The sequence below is a fragment of the Pelodiscus sinensis genome, chromosome 2, assembly GCF_049634645.1.
Source record: "Pelodiscus sinensis isolate JC-2024 chromosome 2, ASM4963464v1, whole genome shotgun sequence".
NCBI classification, from domain to species: domain Eukaryota; kingdom Metazoa; phylum Chordata; order Testudines; family Trionychidae; genus Pelodiscus; species Pelodiscus sinensis.
The window spans coordinates 10414467-10431969 of NC_134712.1; the positions used below are offsets into that span (position 1 = coordinate 10414467).

Consider the following 17503-nt stretch of genomic DNA (forward strand, 5'->3'; position numbering starts at 1 on the left):
TCCGCTTTTGGTGAGCTAGTATGGTTTTGTTTCCTCTAGCCGGTAATTGACTCAGGTCAAAGCATAGACATACCTTGAGATAAAAAGCACCAGTCTCTTCTCTCCACTAGGATTTTTCTTTGAGACATTGATCTCAAGTTTCCTGATGGGAAACCACTTATTTTTCCAATGAACATAGCCTGAGATCAAGTAATAAACCTTGTTGTTTACTTCTCATTAACCTTGTTGTTTACTTCTTGAATTTCCCTTAACATAGCGAAAGAAAATTGTTTCAGCCAATTGAAATTTATAGGTTCTAGCTGGGTTTTCACATGTTGCAGGGGAAATTTGATTCATATGAAAAGCAACAATATTTATAAGATTCCTTGTAAAGTTGCTTTGATTAGGCTAAAGGTTTATAAAGTCCTATTAAAAATATGGGTCAAATTGAAGCTGACAGCGTCCTCTAAAACAAATTGTTAAGTATACATATGTCTACAGAATATTGTTGCTTGCACAGGATACATTAAAAAATACATTAATAAATATGGTGATTAGAAATCTCTCTTAGCTTTCCCCCAGACTCTGTGAGAATCTCTATCAGAAACGAAATGTGGAGTCTCAGTCCTATTTCTAAATCGTATCTCAGTAAATAATGTTCATTATCTTTATTAAATGATTTCTTTTTTCTGTCCATTCAATAAAGCTGACTGGACAGGGTCCTCCCCCCCTTTGGAAAATTCAATGAAAAATTCACATTTATTACTGAAAATGTCAGGGTTCTGTCAAAAACATTTTTTTTCACATTTAATTTTTCAGCTTTAATATTTCATGTTTTAATAAATACACAGGGAGAGAAAACAATAAAGCCAAGACTAGCCTACCATAACAGTTAAAAGAATGGAACAAACATATTGATTGGAGAGCTAATAATACTAAATGAAAAAAATCCCATTTGTAAGCATGTGTCATTAGACAAATAATTGTGAGAGGCGAGGGGAAGAGAGCATATGGAGCTGCTATCTGGTGGTTTACAGACTTGGGGAAAATGCAGAATGGGCAGCAGTCTTCTTATAGGTCTGCCATCTGTGTATTGACAGCCACACTACATGCTATGCATCCCATAGTACTGGTCAATAGCTTTTAAAGGGTTCTTTTGTGGTGAGAATATTCTTCTCACTCAATACTGGAATCTTCTGCCAATTTGTATTTTATATTTCCATTTTGTCATCAAAAGTGTAAAAAAAGATTTAGCTTTTGTTTGGGCTGTGATATGTTACTGGGTTTCCCCCTTGATTTTTCTTTCCCCCATCTCTCGTCCACCCTTCCTTTGCTGTGACAAAAGAGCCAAATGGGTGAGGGGATACGGAGACAGAAATGGGAGAAGAGGGAAGACGCTGACATAACACAAAAATTGAGACTAGACTGTTTTGATAAACTTTTTGGCTAAACCGGCCAGATGAAAAGACTTGGATGGATTTTGCACAATTCTCTTTTGCATTTTCCAACCAGCCCTAGCAAAGCACTGCAAATTGATTTGCACCAGTGCAGCTTATGCTAGGTTCAAACAGGCATTCAATCAGCAGCCCCAACCCAAAAAAGGTTCCCCACCCCTCCATTAATAGGCACATTGTAGTCGAGACACATGAAGTAATTCTTCTACTCTACTCTGCACTGATTAGGCCTTAACTGGAATATTGTCTTGCATTCTGGGCCCCAGAGATTTCAGGATAGATGTAGACAAACTGGAGGAAGTCCCCAAGAAGAACAACAAAAGTGATTAAAGGTCTAGAAAACATGATATCTGAAGAAAAATTGAAAAAAATGGGTTTGTTTAGTATGGACGAATACTGAGAGGTGACATAACCGTTCTCAGGTACATAAAAAGTTGTTATAAGGAGGAGGGACAAAAATTGTTGTCCTTAACCTCTGAGGAGCAATGAACTTAAATTGCATCAAGGTGAATTTAGGTTGGACATTAGGAAAAACTTCCTAACCAGTGGTAAAAGTAAATTAAACTGCCTTACAGGTGCTGTCCTATTGCAACCCAGGTCCCTGCCAGCTCTTTAAATAGCTCCCTGCTGGTTTTTGCAGCAGCTCAGCTTTCTCTTGCCAGAACTGCACACCAGAGCGTACCTGCTTACTTTCACTTCTGTTCCTAATTGTCACGGTGGTTAAATACTGGAGTAAATTGCCTAGGGAGGTTGTGGAATCTCCACCACTGAAGATGCTTAAGAGCAGGTTAGACAAACACCTAGTTGGGATGTTCCCTTTCAGTCCTATAATTCTGATTCCTTAAAACTTTGTAAGTAAAATATTGCAGGTATTCAGTATTTTCTTTTGTTTGCTAACAAAAACAGCACCCTGAGTCCAAGCCCAGCACCCAAAAGGTGGTTGCCTGGCTCACCTGCCCCTAAATCCACTCTTGTTCTCTTTTGTTTCCCTAGCAGTTTCTTTGATAGGCCTGGTTGCCCCACTCCTGGCATTTCTATGTGATCCCTATTCCAGTTGGCGGCCATATCTTCATCTGGGGGAAGATCAACACTGCTGTGATTGATCTTCTGGAGTTTGATTTAGCTGGTCTAGTAAAGACCTGCTAAATTGAATGCAGAGGGTGCCCCCATTGGTGGTGGGTACTCCTACTTCTGCAAGGAGTAAGGGAAGCCAATGGGTATGTTTGTTCCTGTTGGCCTCCTACTGTGGAGACAGCAAGGAAACTTAAATTAAGCTATGTCGACTCCAGCTACGTAATTAACAGAGCTGTAGTTGTGTATCTTAATTTGACCTTCCCCTTTAGCATAGTCCTGGCCTGGCCTTATTCACTTAATGCCTAGTGAAATCAATGGGAATCAGTCTATTGATATCAGCAGGCATTGGATCGAGCTCTGAATGCCTTGTGTCAATTACAGCTGCTGAAGATTCTTTCAACCTCAGGAATTGTTATTTTCTGTTGGGGACAACTCACATGGAGCAGCATATTCCATGACACTACCCCATCTGACCACTGCCCTCTCTTTATGCAGGCATTGCCAGGGGGTTGGCTGTAGGTGGTTCTGAATTGTGGGGTACAAGCACAAGACACAAGACCCATGCCTCTGTGTGTGCACTCACATTTGCCCCAGTTTGTTCCTCTCTGGGGGCATGTGCTCACAGCAGAAGCATGTGGCTTTTTGTTCATAATAATTAAACATGGATAAGTCGGTTTTAAAATGTCCATGTTAGTTAGTCTGAGACTTTTAACCAAGCCTCCCAAGCGGTGTGCTAATGTATTTTGGGCAAACTCAGATTTGCAGGGCAAGTCTTGACTGGTATAACGCTGTTCCAATTGCACGTCAAAGGGAAATCTGTGCATTAGGGAGAACAGAGTGTCAGTAATCAAGCTCTGTCATGCAGATCTGCTGGGACAATTTTGCCTTTATTATCATCCTCCTGACAAGCCGCTACCTCGCTCTCATCAGTGTGGCTCATTTGATGTGGTATAATGAAAGCTATACTTGTGCATATCCCCTGCAAATGGAAAACCAGGTCAGAAGAGCTTCCAGAGGATCATGCTAATGAGTTATAAGAGCCTGGATGTACCAAATCAAAAAAAAAATTAAGCCTCTTTTCAGATTTTGCAGCTAAACTAAGGGTTTTATTTTCATGTCACTTAAGTGGCTCATAACTCAACTTCCATTTAATGTAAAAGAGAGTTATCTAATTGTTGATAATCCCTGGGGACTGCCATGGGTTATAAGGGCAGGGCAAAGCACTCTCTGTGAAAGCAAAGGTAAAGCTAAACCAAAACAGAAGGACTGCGAAGATCTGGGGGTGGGAAATGAAGGAAGAGGCTAATAGTTCACAGCTTGTTTTACACATCTTTGATGGAGATTTCTGCACCATTGGTGCTATTCACTGAGGGAGATTACCCAACGGGGAAAACTACAGGGCCAATAACACTGACTGAGCTTTGCAAAACCATGAGTCAGACCCTCAAAAATCAATAGCTTGCCTCAAAATTTACGGCATTTTAAAAATACCTTTGGGGTTCTTTTTCATGGCCTTCCGGGTTTTGAGTCATGTCTTCTAGCACTTCTCCACAATTCCAAGCTTGTGAGCGTATTTCTTAAAAAACAAACAAACAAAAACAAAGTTGAGATTTTCAAAACTCCGGTGTCTGTAGCTTTAAGAAAAGCATACCAACTATGGAGAGACTTGAGATGAACTTATGGAAGCTTGCAACACTCTCACCAGGACGGTGGCCTTCCTATGGTACAAACACTCTTTTAGACACAAGCCCCTGTCCAGAACTCAGAGGGCCATCTATGTTAACTTAGCAAACTTGCTCTAGAACAGTGGTCTCCAACCTTTTTATACCCAAGGTCACTTTTTAAGTCTCAGAACAGGCAAAGATCTACTGCCCCGCCCCTTCCTTGAAGCCCCGCCTACATTACATGAGGAAATCTAATGTAAATGTACTGCGCAGGTGTGCAGTTCAGAGAGGGCTCAAGAGCTACTCTTGGAGCCCCTGAGATCTACTGGTAGATCGTGATCTACTGGTTGGTGACCATGGCTCTAGAATCATTGGGTTAGAGTCCAGTCAACTGGGTTAATCTCAGTTCCTGCAATGCAAATCCATTTCTACCAATGACATTATTCTTGGTTTACGTCAGTGTAACGGGGTAAACATTTTGCCCATTTTCTTGGTCTCTCTTTCTTTCTCAGCACTCATCCGCTCCCCATTGCCAAAGTAACTAAGCACTGCCCAACTTTCATGTGTTTAATCTCAACCTTCTCCAGTAGGGACATCCCATTATTCTCATTTTACTGATGAAAAAATGTGGGATTGAGAAATGAAGCAGCTTGCCTAAGGTAACAGGTATCCTGCCAAGGGGAGGAGTGGCGGCAAAAAAACCTAACTGTCTTCAAAACTAGACTTGATAAGTCTATGGAGGGGATGGTAAGAGGAGACTGTCTATAATGGCATGTAGACAATATCCAAAATCTCCAACTGCTGGGGATGGAACACTAGATGAAGATTTCTGAGATACTACAGAAAATTCTTCCTCAGATATTGGCCTGGCAGGTCTTGTCCACATGCTCCGAATCTAACCGATTGCCATAGTTGGGGTTGGAAAGGAATTTTCCCCAGGTCAGATTGGTAGACACCCTGGAACCATTTGCCTTCCTCTGCAGCATGGCTCACAGGTCATTTGCAAGTTCAAACAAGTGTGAATGGAGAAGTACAGGTTGGACCTCCCTGGTCCAGCACCAGAGAGTTTGTTGGACCAGGAGAGGTCAAATCTCCCCTTCTGGCCATCAGCACCATTGTGGGCTCTGCCCCTGTCTGGTAGGGCTCATAGCCACTGCCCACCCATGCCCTACACTGGGACTGCACCTTCCTTCCTGGCCGGGGCTTCCGGCTGCAGCTTCCCAGCCCTGGCCTACCAGCCACCGGCCTGACTGGGGCTCCCTCGCAGCTGATCCAGCGAGTCCAGTCCGAGGCTTCGGCCACCGCTGGCCCCTCTGCAGCCAATCTGGCTCAAGGCTTCGGCCACCGCCAGTCCTTCCAAAGCCAGCTCGGCCTGGGGCTTCCCAACCATCACCAGTCCCCCTGACACAGGCCCCGCTGTAGCCAATCCACCAGCCCTCCTCCTGATGGGCTGCCAACAGGCCCGATTCCAAACTGCAGGGACTCTCTGGCCAGCATCATCTATGGTCCTTGTCAGACCACGGATGATACTGGAGCAGTGTCCTGGATTCTAGAGGGACAACCAGTATCTGTATTTGAAGCCTTTATACGAGGGCTTCAGTAACTCAGCCAGAGATGAAGGCTCTATTTCAGTACTAGGTGAGGTTCTGTGGCCTGCAATGTGCAGGCCAGAGTAGATGATCACAGTGGTCCCTTCTGACCTCAAAGTCTAGGCGTCAATGAGACCTATTTCTTGGCAGCATCTTCTCATTTGCAATGCCAGAATTGTGCCCCTTTATGATCATTGCAGCACATCCTCGATTGCTTAATAACAACCAGTCTGCAGTGGGCAGGGAAAAGTAATAAAAGAGCTAAATAAAGATCGTTTAAAGTTGCTAATTTCCTGCGTATGGGCAACCGAAATGTAAGCTAGCCTTGGGAGTAGAAAATAATTTAAAAAAAAAAACCCTCCCCATTCCAAACTCTCTGTGTACACAGGCAAACGTTTGTTCGAACAAGTGTCATTACGGAGAGTCACATCTATATTTAGAAAAAAACATCACCCTTTATACTTCCCACTTGAATAATTTGCCCTCTCCTGCAAACCCTTCCTTACAGGCAGGCCTCGCAAAGGCTGATCTCATTCTGTCAATATCAACGCATTGATGTTGCAGTGGTGAGCAGCTGCCTTTATAAAACATTGCGTTGCGGAGTATTCGCAGTACCATCCAAAAACCTCATGCAGAATTTGGAGAGGATCACACTAGAACCTCATTACTGGGGCCTCCTGTGCACCTTATGCTTTGACACCCATTGTTTGCTTGCTACTGATTTGGATAGCGTGTAGCACACATTATACTGAGCTGAGTTTGCACATTGTCTAGTAGAAGGAGTGATGCCTCCCCGGGCAGGCAGCCAGTGCCGTGATCCCGTCAGATCTCATCAGCTGCTTAAGGTTAGGCCGGGCCAGCTCGGTGCTTCAAGGGTCAGACCGGTAAGGAACCCCGCTGGGAAACACTGCACCCGTGGAAGTTGGCGGTGAGTCAATGGCAGGCTTGTCTCTGTCACAGATGAAACAGAACGTCAGCTCCATGGTGCCCCTTTCCATAAGAGATGCCAAACCAAGGTCCTGAAAGCTTCTCACTAGTGTCAGCTCTTGGCTTCATTTCAGTGTGGGAAATGACCTTCTACCATCAAATGCCCCTGCAACTTGAGATCGTAGCACAGCCCTGTTGTGGCCTGCTGCTGTGCACTGAAACCATTGCTGTGCTGCAGGGGTGGGGGATGTGATCACTACATATAGGGACTGTGATACATTAGCCATTGTCCTGCACTGGATGCTGAGCCACATCAGCCTAGGGGAGCTAAGATTTAGTCTATCCCTACGGCTCTCCTGCCTTCGAATGGCTCAGTGGCACGTTCTCTTGTTCGTGACCAGTCAGTTTCATAGGCCAGTGTGTAGGGAGGGTCATGGCTTGTCCTGCCTCAGTTTGGGTTGGGATCACAGGTGCTGACTCCATGGGTTCTCTGGGGCTACAGCATCCATGGGAAAAAATAGTGGGTACTTAGCACAGTATGGAAACCAGGTCCCTTACCCCACAGCACCTTCTGCTTGCCAGTGGCCCCCAATGATTAACTCCACCCCCTGCTGCCCCGCTCCTCCTTCCTTCCACAATCAGCTGTTTCCTAGCATGCAAGAGGCTCTGGGAGGGAGGAGGAGGAGTGAAGAGGAGAGAGGAAGAGGCAGGACAGGGGAAAAGAGCTGGGGGATGGGGTGAGGTAGGGGTAGGATCTGGGCTCAGAGGAAGTTGGTGCTAATGTTTGGCATGGTTTCCACCTCTGGGGGCCCACAGATTGAAACATCCTTGTGATTGAAGGTTTTCTCTGGCACTAATGCAGCGTGCACACGGTAGAAGGAAGTTCCTTGAACTTTCTCCTCCCCACACTGTACACCTGTACAAGGGCCTAGTTATGGTTAGCACACAGCTTTGGGATACTTCAGCAGTTAACATCTATGTCCTGTAGCCTGGAGGAGAAGTTTATTAGAATATATGTGGGTAAGGCTCGCCAATCTGACTAGACCCCATCTGTGTACTGACCCAACTGAAAATTTCGCCACAAGGTCTTCCTTAATTTCTAAAAAGATATTAAGAACATATATCATTTCTAGAAGATGATTAACCCTGACATCACATGATACTACTGCTAAAGCCAACTCATACAGGCTAACTCAAGTCCTGCAGGCCTGGCATTACTGGCATTTCTATTAAAATACAGAAAAAGGGATAGAATAGGAAAAGATATAGCTTGGCAGGCTACAGGCCTCACCTGAACTATACTGTCCCTCAATCCTTTTCTATCTTAGGTGGTTATATGGCCTCCAATACTGTAGTGTCAGCACACACCCATCTTTAGTGAACGCATCCTTCCAATGCAGGTAGGAAAGTGGTAATATCTCAGTTTTGAAGCTGAGGAACTGAGCCACAGAGGGGATAAGGCCTGCTGGATTAATCAAGGAACATAGGTACCTAGTGAATCATTGGAACAGCGCAGCAGTCCCCAAAGCACGGGGTAAGTAGCCCTTCCCATTTTCCAGACCCCAGTTACCTCTCTAGGGCTGTGTCCAGACTCAGGGTTTTTTCGAAAAAAGTAGCCTTTTTTCGAAAAAACTTCACCTGCGTCTAGACTGCAGCCGCGTTCTTTCGAAATTAAATCAAAAGAACGCGGCTTTTCTTTCGACGGCGGTAAACCTCATTTCACGAGGAAGAACGCCTTTTTTCGAAAGTGCTCTTTTGAAAAAAGGCATTCTTGAAAGCAAACAGGGCTTTTTAGAAAGAGAGCATCCAGACTCACTTGCTGCTTTCTTTAAAAAAGCAGCTTGCTTTTTCGAAAGTTCCGCGTGCAGTCTAGACGCTCTCTTTCGAAAGAGGCTTGCAGTCTAGACATAGCCTAGGTCTGGGTACTCTTCCCCTCTTGCTCAGATGAGTATTGATTAACTCTCACCTCAGGATAGCCCAGCAGAGCTGTAGGGGTTACTGTACTCTGCCTTCATTGTGAGCTCCAGCTCTGCCCAGTGAAGAAGCTGTTTCCTCCTTTCTCAACTATTTGTCTTCATTCTTCCCCTCATCACAGAGCCTAGGAAGTCCCGGTTCTTGCCTAGCAGCTAGACTTTCAGGCCTCATTTGCCACCCCTTCCACAAGAAGACGTAGAAGCTGCTCTCCAAGTCTCTCTCTGCTCTGAGGGAACGGAGTGTAGGTACCGTCCTGTCCCTTCCTTGTCATATAGCCCTGGGGGTCTCCAAGTCCCAGAATGTCCTTCAACAGATAGTTAGCAAGGAAAGAGAGCAGCTCTGCAGCTTGGCACCTACTTAAAAGGCCCAGTTCAGGATGTGCCAAAGTAAAACATGTTAATAACAGTTCTGCCAACCCCAAGCAAGCAAAAATCATGAGTCAGCCCCCCAGAAATCTCAAGGTTGGCTTTACAAGTCATGAGATTGAGAAGAAACAAACACTATGTTAGGTTATTGTCACAGCCCTCATCTCCTGAGGAAAAAGACGATGGGTGTACTGACACGGTCCATCTGGCTCTCTCAGGCTTCACCAAGGTAAGGCACAATGGTCAGACTCAAAAGGACAGGTTCAGGGCAGTGAGACCTAGTGGCTAGCCACAGTACTACACCCCTTCAAGTCACAGCTGTGCGATCTAGTGGCCAGAGTCAGTAAAACTGTATGTGGAGTCAGGGTGCGCAGCCCAGTAACCAGAGTCAGTACAATTGCCCTCGAGAACAGGGCTGAGCAGCCTAGTGGTCAGAGTCAGCACAGCTGCCCTTGGGATCAAGACCATGCATCCTAGTGGCCAGAATCATAGAAATGGGCCGCTCCTGAGGCTTGATTATGGTGGGGGTAGGGCAGGCATGTCCAAAGTCCGGCCCGCGGGCCAATTGCGGCCCGTGTTCCGGTTTAATACGGCCCCACAGGTAATTTGGCAATATCTATCTTTTATGGCCCCCAACGAATCCATATGTATTGAGATGAATACATTGTAAAATCTCAGTTAATGTCAGTTGGTCTAAATCAGTTATAAATGTATTTGGACACAACATATATACTTGGTGTTATGTTCCTGTTCATATTTTTTTGAACTTAAAATTGACAGACAACCTTTATTACCAATAATATGTAATGTACTTTACAATGTTCCTGACATATATTTCAGCTTCCTGGATTTTTTTTTTCATCTGGCCTTCAGATATGAAAGGCAGAGTGATTTAACACCTGTTTAGATTTGTCATCCATATGACGAAATGAAAAGTATGCCGTTTGAAATAAACTTTGCATAAAATAGTTAATTTGCATTTAATTTTAATGGTTCAAAGAATGTCAGGCAAAATGGTCGGCCCTCACGCATGTTCACTTCATCAAATCTGGCCCTCTTTGAAAAAAGTTTGGACATCCCTGGGGTAGGGAGACCTGGCTCTTTCCTCTCTACTGTGTTGCCACCCAGGGTCCTGTCAGCAGAGTGTGTGGTCAGCACCCAATCAGTGGGGATCTTCCCTCAACATCCCAACTTTCCTCGAGTATAAAGTACCACTCACTGAATACCCCTACACACTCACTGGTCACTTCCTACCGTGGGTCTGGAAGCTGTGGTCTGTTTGTCATTGGGATCTCTGTCCAAGCTCCTTGGTGCTGGTAGTTTGTTGGGATTCTACCCGCTGACAACAGACTGGGTAACCGGTCTCCGATCTGGGCCTCCAGATCTCTGGTTTCTGTAGTCAGGCAGGGAAACAGCTCCCAGGTTGGAGTCTCCACTGAGTATCCCTTCTTTCCTGGGGGGGTCTGCCCTGAATGAATAGAGCTGCTCTCCCTTATACTGGTGTCAATTTTGGAACATGCCCAGTCTGGTCTAAGGAGCAGGACTTCTGCCACCCATCGTGTGGGACAAACTCTTTCCTGCCTCATGCAGGGTTTGCACTCTCCATCAAGGTTATCTATATTTGCCTGCTGGGTTTTGAGTCTGGGAATTACACCGTGATCACATTTTCTAGCTTTTATCCACAACCATGAAGACTGGAAACTTACTTCTACAAAATAAAAACTGAGAGTCTCAAGTAGTCACATGACTCCAGGAGCCAGGAGTTTAAGAAAAGCACCCAACTGTGAGATGCACAATGAAATCAAAAGCACAATTAGAGAGATCAGAATGGAGCTTTGCCACATGACGCAACCAGTTAAAGTGAAGTTCTTGTATTTACATATATTATTTACTTCCTGATCTATGTGAGCTAGGTTCCCTGTACGCAGTAGTGTGGTGAAGAGTATATAAAAAAAGAGATATATGAAGAAAGCTGTTCAAACAGGGATGAATATTACAAGAACAGAATTTTAAAATGCTAGTCTTAGCAGTACTCTGTAATGGAAGTCTATAGATTAATAGATTTTTAAGGTCAGAGGGACCATTATTATCATCCAGTCTGCTAGTCTGTGTAATTCTTGTATCAAGTCCACAACCGGTGGTCAAATTATCACATATTTCTTACAAACCTATCCAAGCTAGATTTAAAGACTTGTGGTGGATTCTCCATTACTTCATCTCTGGGTAATTTCTTTCCATGCTTAATTCCTGCAGTGTTAAATTCAACTTTATTAACAGCACAAAGTACTCTAACGTCAGCTTCCAGCCACCAGATCTTGTTGTATAGCCATTTAGGTTAGAAATGTGCATGTCTGCCTGTCTATGAGTCTCTTTGTTTAAGAACTTCTTCTAAATGGTAAGAGCTAGAACCAACAAATTTGGTATGCAGCTTCCTCTTTCCCTATCTTAAAGAAAAGTCAGGATTTTGTTGTGCCAGAAGAACCAGAAATGCTAGGTTGTTTGGAGGGATGCTATACTCACAGTGGCCACCGGGGAGGTGAGTAGAGAGCCCACCGGGAGAATTATATTGCAGTGACCACGAGGGGCAGCTGCACCACCAACAGAGTGGCCAGCAGGGCTGGCTGGGGTTTGCCATCTTGCCTGCCATCAGACAAGGCAAGTGGGATCCTCCTACCTGGGAGACAGCCCCCACCCCCATCTCCAGAGGGGGTAGAGGAAAGGGAGGGTTCCAGGGGAGGAAGAAAGTCCCCCCAGATCTCTCCCACACACCCTCACCGGCTCCTGAGAAGACGTTAGCAGGCTGGGTGTATGTTCCCTGGTGCCCTGGGCTGCCCCGAGGGAGAAGCCTGTGGCCTTCTCACCCTACACTGTGACTCCTGTACCCCCCTCCCACAGTCCCAGCATCCTGCCCTGAGCTCCCCACACCCTCAAGGCCATAGCTTGATTCCTGCACCCCCTCACACCATCAGCCCTCTACCCTGAAGGACCCGAGCAACACAGCGTACGTTTTCTAGTATCTTTGAGATCAGAAATCGTCTCCCTATGTCAGGACTTTATTGAGAGGAATCAAGTGACCTCTTAACTTTCTTTTTCATAAGCTAAAAAGATTGAATTTCAGAAACTTTACACTGTGAGGCAGGATTTCAGGCTTCAAGTAATTCTTTTAGCTGTTTTCTAAACCTTTCTGAATTGTTCACTATTATTTCTGAAGTGTTGACACGAGAGCTAGAATCAGTACCTCAACAATGGTTTCACCAGTGCTGAATATGAATCGGATACCAATCCTTTAGAGGTATTCAGCTGTGTGTAAATTGGAAATACTGATATAATGCAAAGTTACTTGTTTCACCGTTACGTTCTGCTGTAACAAACTCTGGAATAGCTATCACTGGTCAAGTAACCAGGGATATATTCAAAAGGTCAAGGGCCCTTGAGTACGTAATATGTCTAGTAAGTACAAAGATTTCAACAACACCCTTTCATAAATCTCTGAATAACTGTGGCTCATTATAAAGTTTTGTGTGCAATAGAATGTGTCATATGGATTTATAGTCGAGAATTTATGGTCTAGTTCTCCTATGAGGTTTACAAGCCATTAAACTCAACTAAAATAATATGTAGTAAGGTACCGTAATAAACTGGTTGATGTATATGTCTCACTCCTGCCTTCTACTGCATAGAATCAGAAATGCTGTGGTGGGGCGACTGCCCCACACTGGCCAGAAGGGGTTAACACAAGCTGGAGGGAACCTGTGCAGAGCACTGGCCAGTTAAGGAGAGGCTTTTAAGTAGCCAATCAGGTGATAGCTTGCTGGGGCAGGCCTGCATATAAGGAGCTGCGCCCAGCAGAGAGAGACAATTAGGGCCTGACCAGGGAAGGTGCAGGTCCTGGTTCCCAGAGAAGTGCCTTTGGGAGAGACATGCTGGGCAGGCTGAGGGAGGCTCCTGCCTGATACCTGCCAGGCTGCTGGCCTTGCTGCAAGGCCCGGGAAGGTTCAAAGGGTCACAGATGAAGTGGCCCAGAGAACTAGAGGAAGTAAAGGGGAGTAGAGGAGGGCAGGACAAGGCTACTGCCAGAGGGTCCCTGGGTTGGGACCCAGAATAGTGGACAGGCCTGGGTCTGTTCTTATGTTCTTATGTTCCTCCTTTCCCACACCTTGCCACCAAAGCGTGGCCGATACAGATTGTGGCTTACCCCTGAAGAAAGGAGCTAGACTTTGAGGTTGCAGTTGGCCACAGTGGTGGGTGAAACTGAGAGCTAATGAAATCATTCTGGGTGAAGGGTGTGTCCCGTAGAGCTGTGACTAGCCCCTGAGGCAGAGGAGCTAGGCTTGCAGGCCACATTGGGCCACAGTGGCAGTAGAGACTCAGGACTGCCAATACAACACCTGGAAGAGAGCAAGAGACCACTGGAATGGGCACTGCTAGAGGGCAGTGTCTTGAAGAGGATGTTGTGATCGGGGAGCGTGGAGCACGAACAAGGGAGACACCAGCCCAGAGGAGGCACCTTGCTGATGAAAGGATTAATTTCCCAGAGCTACCAGCAGGAGGCACCCCAGCAGTAAAGTCCCACCCCGTGACAAATGCCAAGCTTGATTTTAGGCCCTATATTTTTGCTAGACTGTTAATTGTCAGAAATTTTCCTTTAGAAGTCTCCCCTGATATTTATGTGTCGATCATGGCTTTTTAACTGATTCAGAAGATTTAAGTTAGGCACATCATTACATTTCACAGCACTTCTCCGAGGCAAGTAGTAAATTCTGGCAGCCAGGAAAAGCCAACATTGCGATTGAGCATGCGTGATAGAAAAGACGTGCGGAAACTGTTTCCCAAAGCAGCCTAAAGTCTGCCCTATTGTAAAGGTCTGAAAAGGGGAGATTGAGTCACTAGTAAAGAAACAAGCTGCTTGAGGTGATGAATCCTATTTTGATAGCAATTGATAACTACAGATGGAGGGGGAAATTTCAGCTGGTTACACTGAAGGGTCAAAGCTTTGGGCATTAGACAACCAAGAAGAAGGATCGTTAGCTCAGCTAAAGCATAAGTAAATCTGAGGCGACAGAAGTTTGCAGATGATACCAAACTGGGTGGGGTTGCGACTTCTTTGGAGGATAGGGACATAATTCAAAATGACCTTAGCAAGTTAGAGAAATGGTCAGAGGTAAACAGGATGAGGTTTAATAAAGAGAAATGCAAAGTGCTCCACTTAGGAAGGAACAATCAGTTCCATACATACAAGATGGGAAGCGACTGTCTAGGAAGGAGCATGGCAGAAAGGGATCTAGGGGTTATAGTGGACCACAAGTTGAATATGAGTCAACACTGTGATGCTGTTGCAAAAAAAGCAAATATGATTCTAGGTTGTATCAACAGGTGTATTGTAAGCAAAACTTGTGAAGTCATTCTGCCGCTCTACTCTGCACTAGTTAGGCCTCAGCTGGAGTACTGTGTCCAGTTCTGGGCGCCACATTTCAAGAAAGATGTGGAGAAATTGGAAAGGGTACAGAGAAGAGCGACAAGAATGATTAAAGGTCTAGAGAACATGACCTATGAAGCCAGGCTTCGTGAACTGGGCTTGTTTAGTTTGGAAAAAAGAAGATTAAGGGGGGACATGATAGCGGTTTTCAAATATCTAAAAGAGTGTCACAAGGAGGAAGGAGAAAATTTGTTCCTCTTGGTTTCTGAGGACAGGACAAGGAGTAATGGGCTTAAAGTGCAGCAGGGGAGGTTTAGATTGGACATTAGGAAAAAATTCCTAACTGTCAGGGTGGTCAAATATTGGAATAAATTACCAAGGGAGGTGGTGGAATCTCCCTCTCTGGAGATATTTAAGAACAGGTTAGATAGACATCTGTCAGGGATGGTGTAGATGGAGCTTGGTCCTGCCTTGAGGGCGGGGGGCTGGACTCGATGACCTCTTGAGGTCCCTTCCAGTCCTGAGATTCTATGATTCTATGATAAGGCGTGTGTTACTCTAGGATTCAAAGTTCCATGTCCTCACTGCAGGGAAGAATCGGACGTAGTCCCAGGTAGAACATCCATATTAATAGAGCCTGCTTCGGACTCACAGCCCCAAGAAGCACAATGGTGAGCTGCAGGAGGCCTCTCAGTGGTCAATTAGTTCAAATTAGCGGTACCGGAGCATCTACGCTAGCATTATTTTGGACTTACAAATTCAGGAATAGTGTTACTCCATGTGAAAAGCAAGACTACAGAGCTCAAATTTTATGGCGCCTTATTCCAGAATCATAGAGCTGGAAGAGACCTTAGAAGGCCATCAAGTCCAGCCCCCTGCCCAAGGCAGGACCCATCCCAATTAAATCAACCTAGCCAGGGCTTTGTCAAGCTGGGACTTAAACACCTCAGCTACGTCTAGACCGGCCCCAAATTCCGGAAAAGGGATGCAAAGCAGGTAAGTCAGCATAGGGATATCCGCGGGGGATTTAAATATCCCCCGCAGATTTAAATAAACATGTCCGCCGCTTTTTTTCCGGCTTCGGGAAAAGCCAGAAAAAAGCGTCTAGACTGGCCCGATCCTCCGGAATAAAGCCCTTTTCCAGAGGATCTCTTATTCCTACCTTCAGGAATAAGCATCCGTGGCCAATCTAGACGCGGTTTTCTGTGAAAAAGCCCCGATCGCCATTTTCGCGATTGGGGCTTTTTTGCGGAAAACAGTACTATGCTGTCTACACTGGCCCTTTTGCGCAAAAGTATTTTGGAAAAAGACTTTTTTCCGAATGGGAGCAGCATAGTATTTCCGGAAAAGCACTGATGATTTTACAGGAGATAATCAGTGCTTTTCCGGAAATTCAAGTGGCCAGTGTAGACAGCTGGCAAGTTTTTCCGCAAAATCAAATGATTTTGCAGAAAAACTTGCCAGTCTAGACACAGCCTATGGGTTTGCCCATCACTAAATATTTTGAACTAACTCTTATGTGGTGCACCCCTGATAGCTTTCAGCTGCACTTAACTCAGGCCTGCGGTAACATTAAACTGTCAGAGAATATAGCAGTAAAGGGAGGGAAGCAAGCACCAAAATCAGTGCTTTTCTTTTTTATCTCCTCCTCAGTATTATTTACCAGACCAAGCTAGACATTTAACTGCCCATACTCCTCCAGCAAGTGCTTCATTTGTTGTCACTAAAACAAAAAGGAATGATGCTTTGTTATTGAACATTTGAGGCAGAGCCATGTTTTAGTTGCCCTGAAGCCCAGTGCCAAGTGTGAGCAAGCTTAAGTACAGGCAGTCCCCGGGTTACATGGATCCGACTTACAACGGATCCCTACTTACAAATGGGATGAGGCAACCCCGCACTAGCTGCTTCTCCCCAGCAGACCAGGGAGACGCGGAGCGGCTTTTCTCAGCAGACACCTCAGCTTGAGAATAAAGGACTGAGGGAAGTGAGGTGTGGGAGAATAAAACTGAGCTCTGGAGAAATGTTTGGCTAGAGTTTCCCCTACAATATGTACCAGTTCCGACTTACATACAAATTCACCTTAAGAACAAACCTACAGTCCCTATCTTGTACATAACCCAGGGACTGCCTGTAATGAGAAAAGGCACAATTTTTCTGGAGATCAGTCTGTGGTTAAATGGTTGCAGGAACAAGTGTCTTCTTTAAGCCCATTCCCTGAGACAGAAGTTGGCCCCAAAAGCCCCAGAGGATTCCATCCAAATATTCAAGCCTATAGATCTGATGATTAAAACCACACAACATGCACTTTTCCAATTCTAACACAAACAGCATTTCCTAGAGAGCATGGGCCCCACAACCCCTCGGGCTGTGGTCCTATCAGATAGGCAAGGTTAAAAATCAGTCTCTTTAACCTGAGGATAGGACAAGAAGCAATGGGCTTAAATAGCAGCTAGGGAGCTTTAAAATGGACATTAGGAAAAACTTCCTAACTGTATAGGGTTGAAAAGAGATTAAAAAGACTTGGACTTTTCAGCTTAGAAAAGAGGGGACTAAGGGGCGATATGATAGAGGTCTATAAAATCGTGACTGGTATGGAAAAAGTGAATAAGGAAAAGTAATTTACTTATTACCACAATATAAGAACTAGGGTCACCAAATAAAATAAAAACAAACAAAAGGACGTTTTTCTTCACTCAGCGCACAGTTAACCTGTAGAACTCCTTGTCAGAGGATGCAGTGAAGGCTAGAATTCTAACAGGGTTCAAAAAAAGCTAGATAGATTCATGAAGGTTAGGTCCATCAATGGCTATTAGCCAGGATGGGTAGGAATGGTGTCTCTAGCCTCTGTTTCTCTGGAGGTGGGTGACAGGAGAGGGATCACATGAGGCTTACCTGTTGTGATCCCTCCCTCTGGGGCATCTAGTATTGGCCACTGTCAGCAGACAGGATACTAGACTAGCTGGACCTTTTGTCAGACCCAGTATGGCCATTCTTATGTTCTATTGAAATAAATTGCCTAGGGAGACTATAGAATCTCGGTCATTGGAGATATTTAGAAGCA

The 17503-nt window shown here is 45.1% G+C and overlaps 1 long non-coding RNA gene across 2 annotated transcripts in view; it reads right to left on the reverse strand.

Moving 5' to 3' along the window:
* LOC112545871 (uncharacterized) overlaps nucleotides 1-17503 on the reverse strand; it is a 231234-nt gene that overhangs the window by 98615 nt on the left and 115116 nt on the right. For both annotated transcript variants that reach the window (XR_012900884.1, XR_012900885.1), the window contains exon 2: nucleotides 3999-4083. This is a non-coding gene — a long non-coding RNA (uncharacterized LOC112545871). The remainder of the gene's footprint in view (nucleotides 1-3998; nucleotides 4084-17503) is intronic.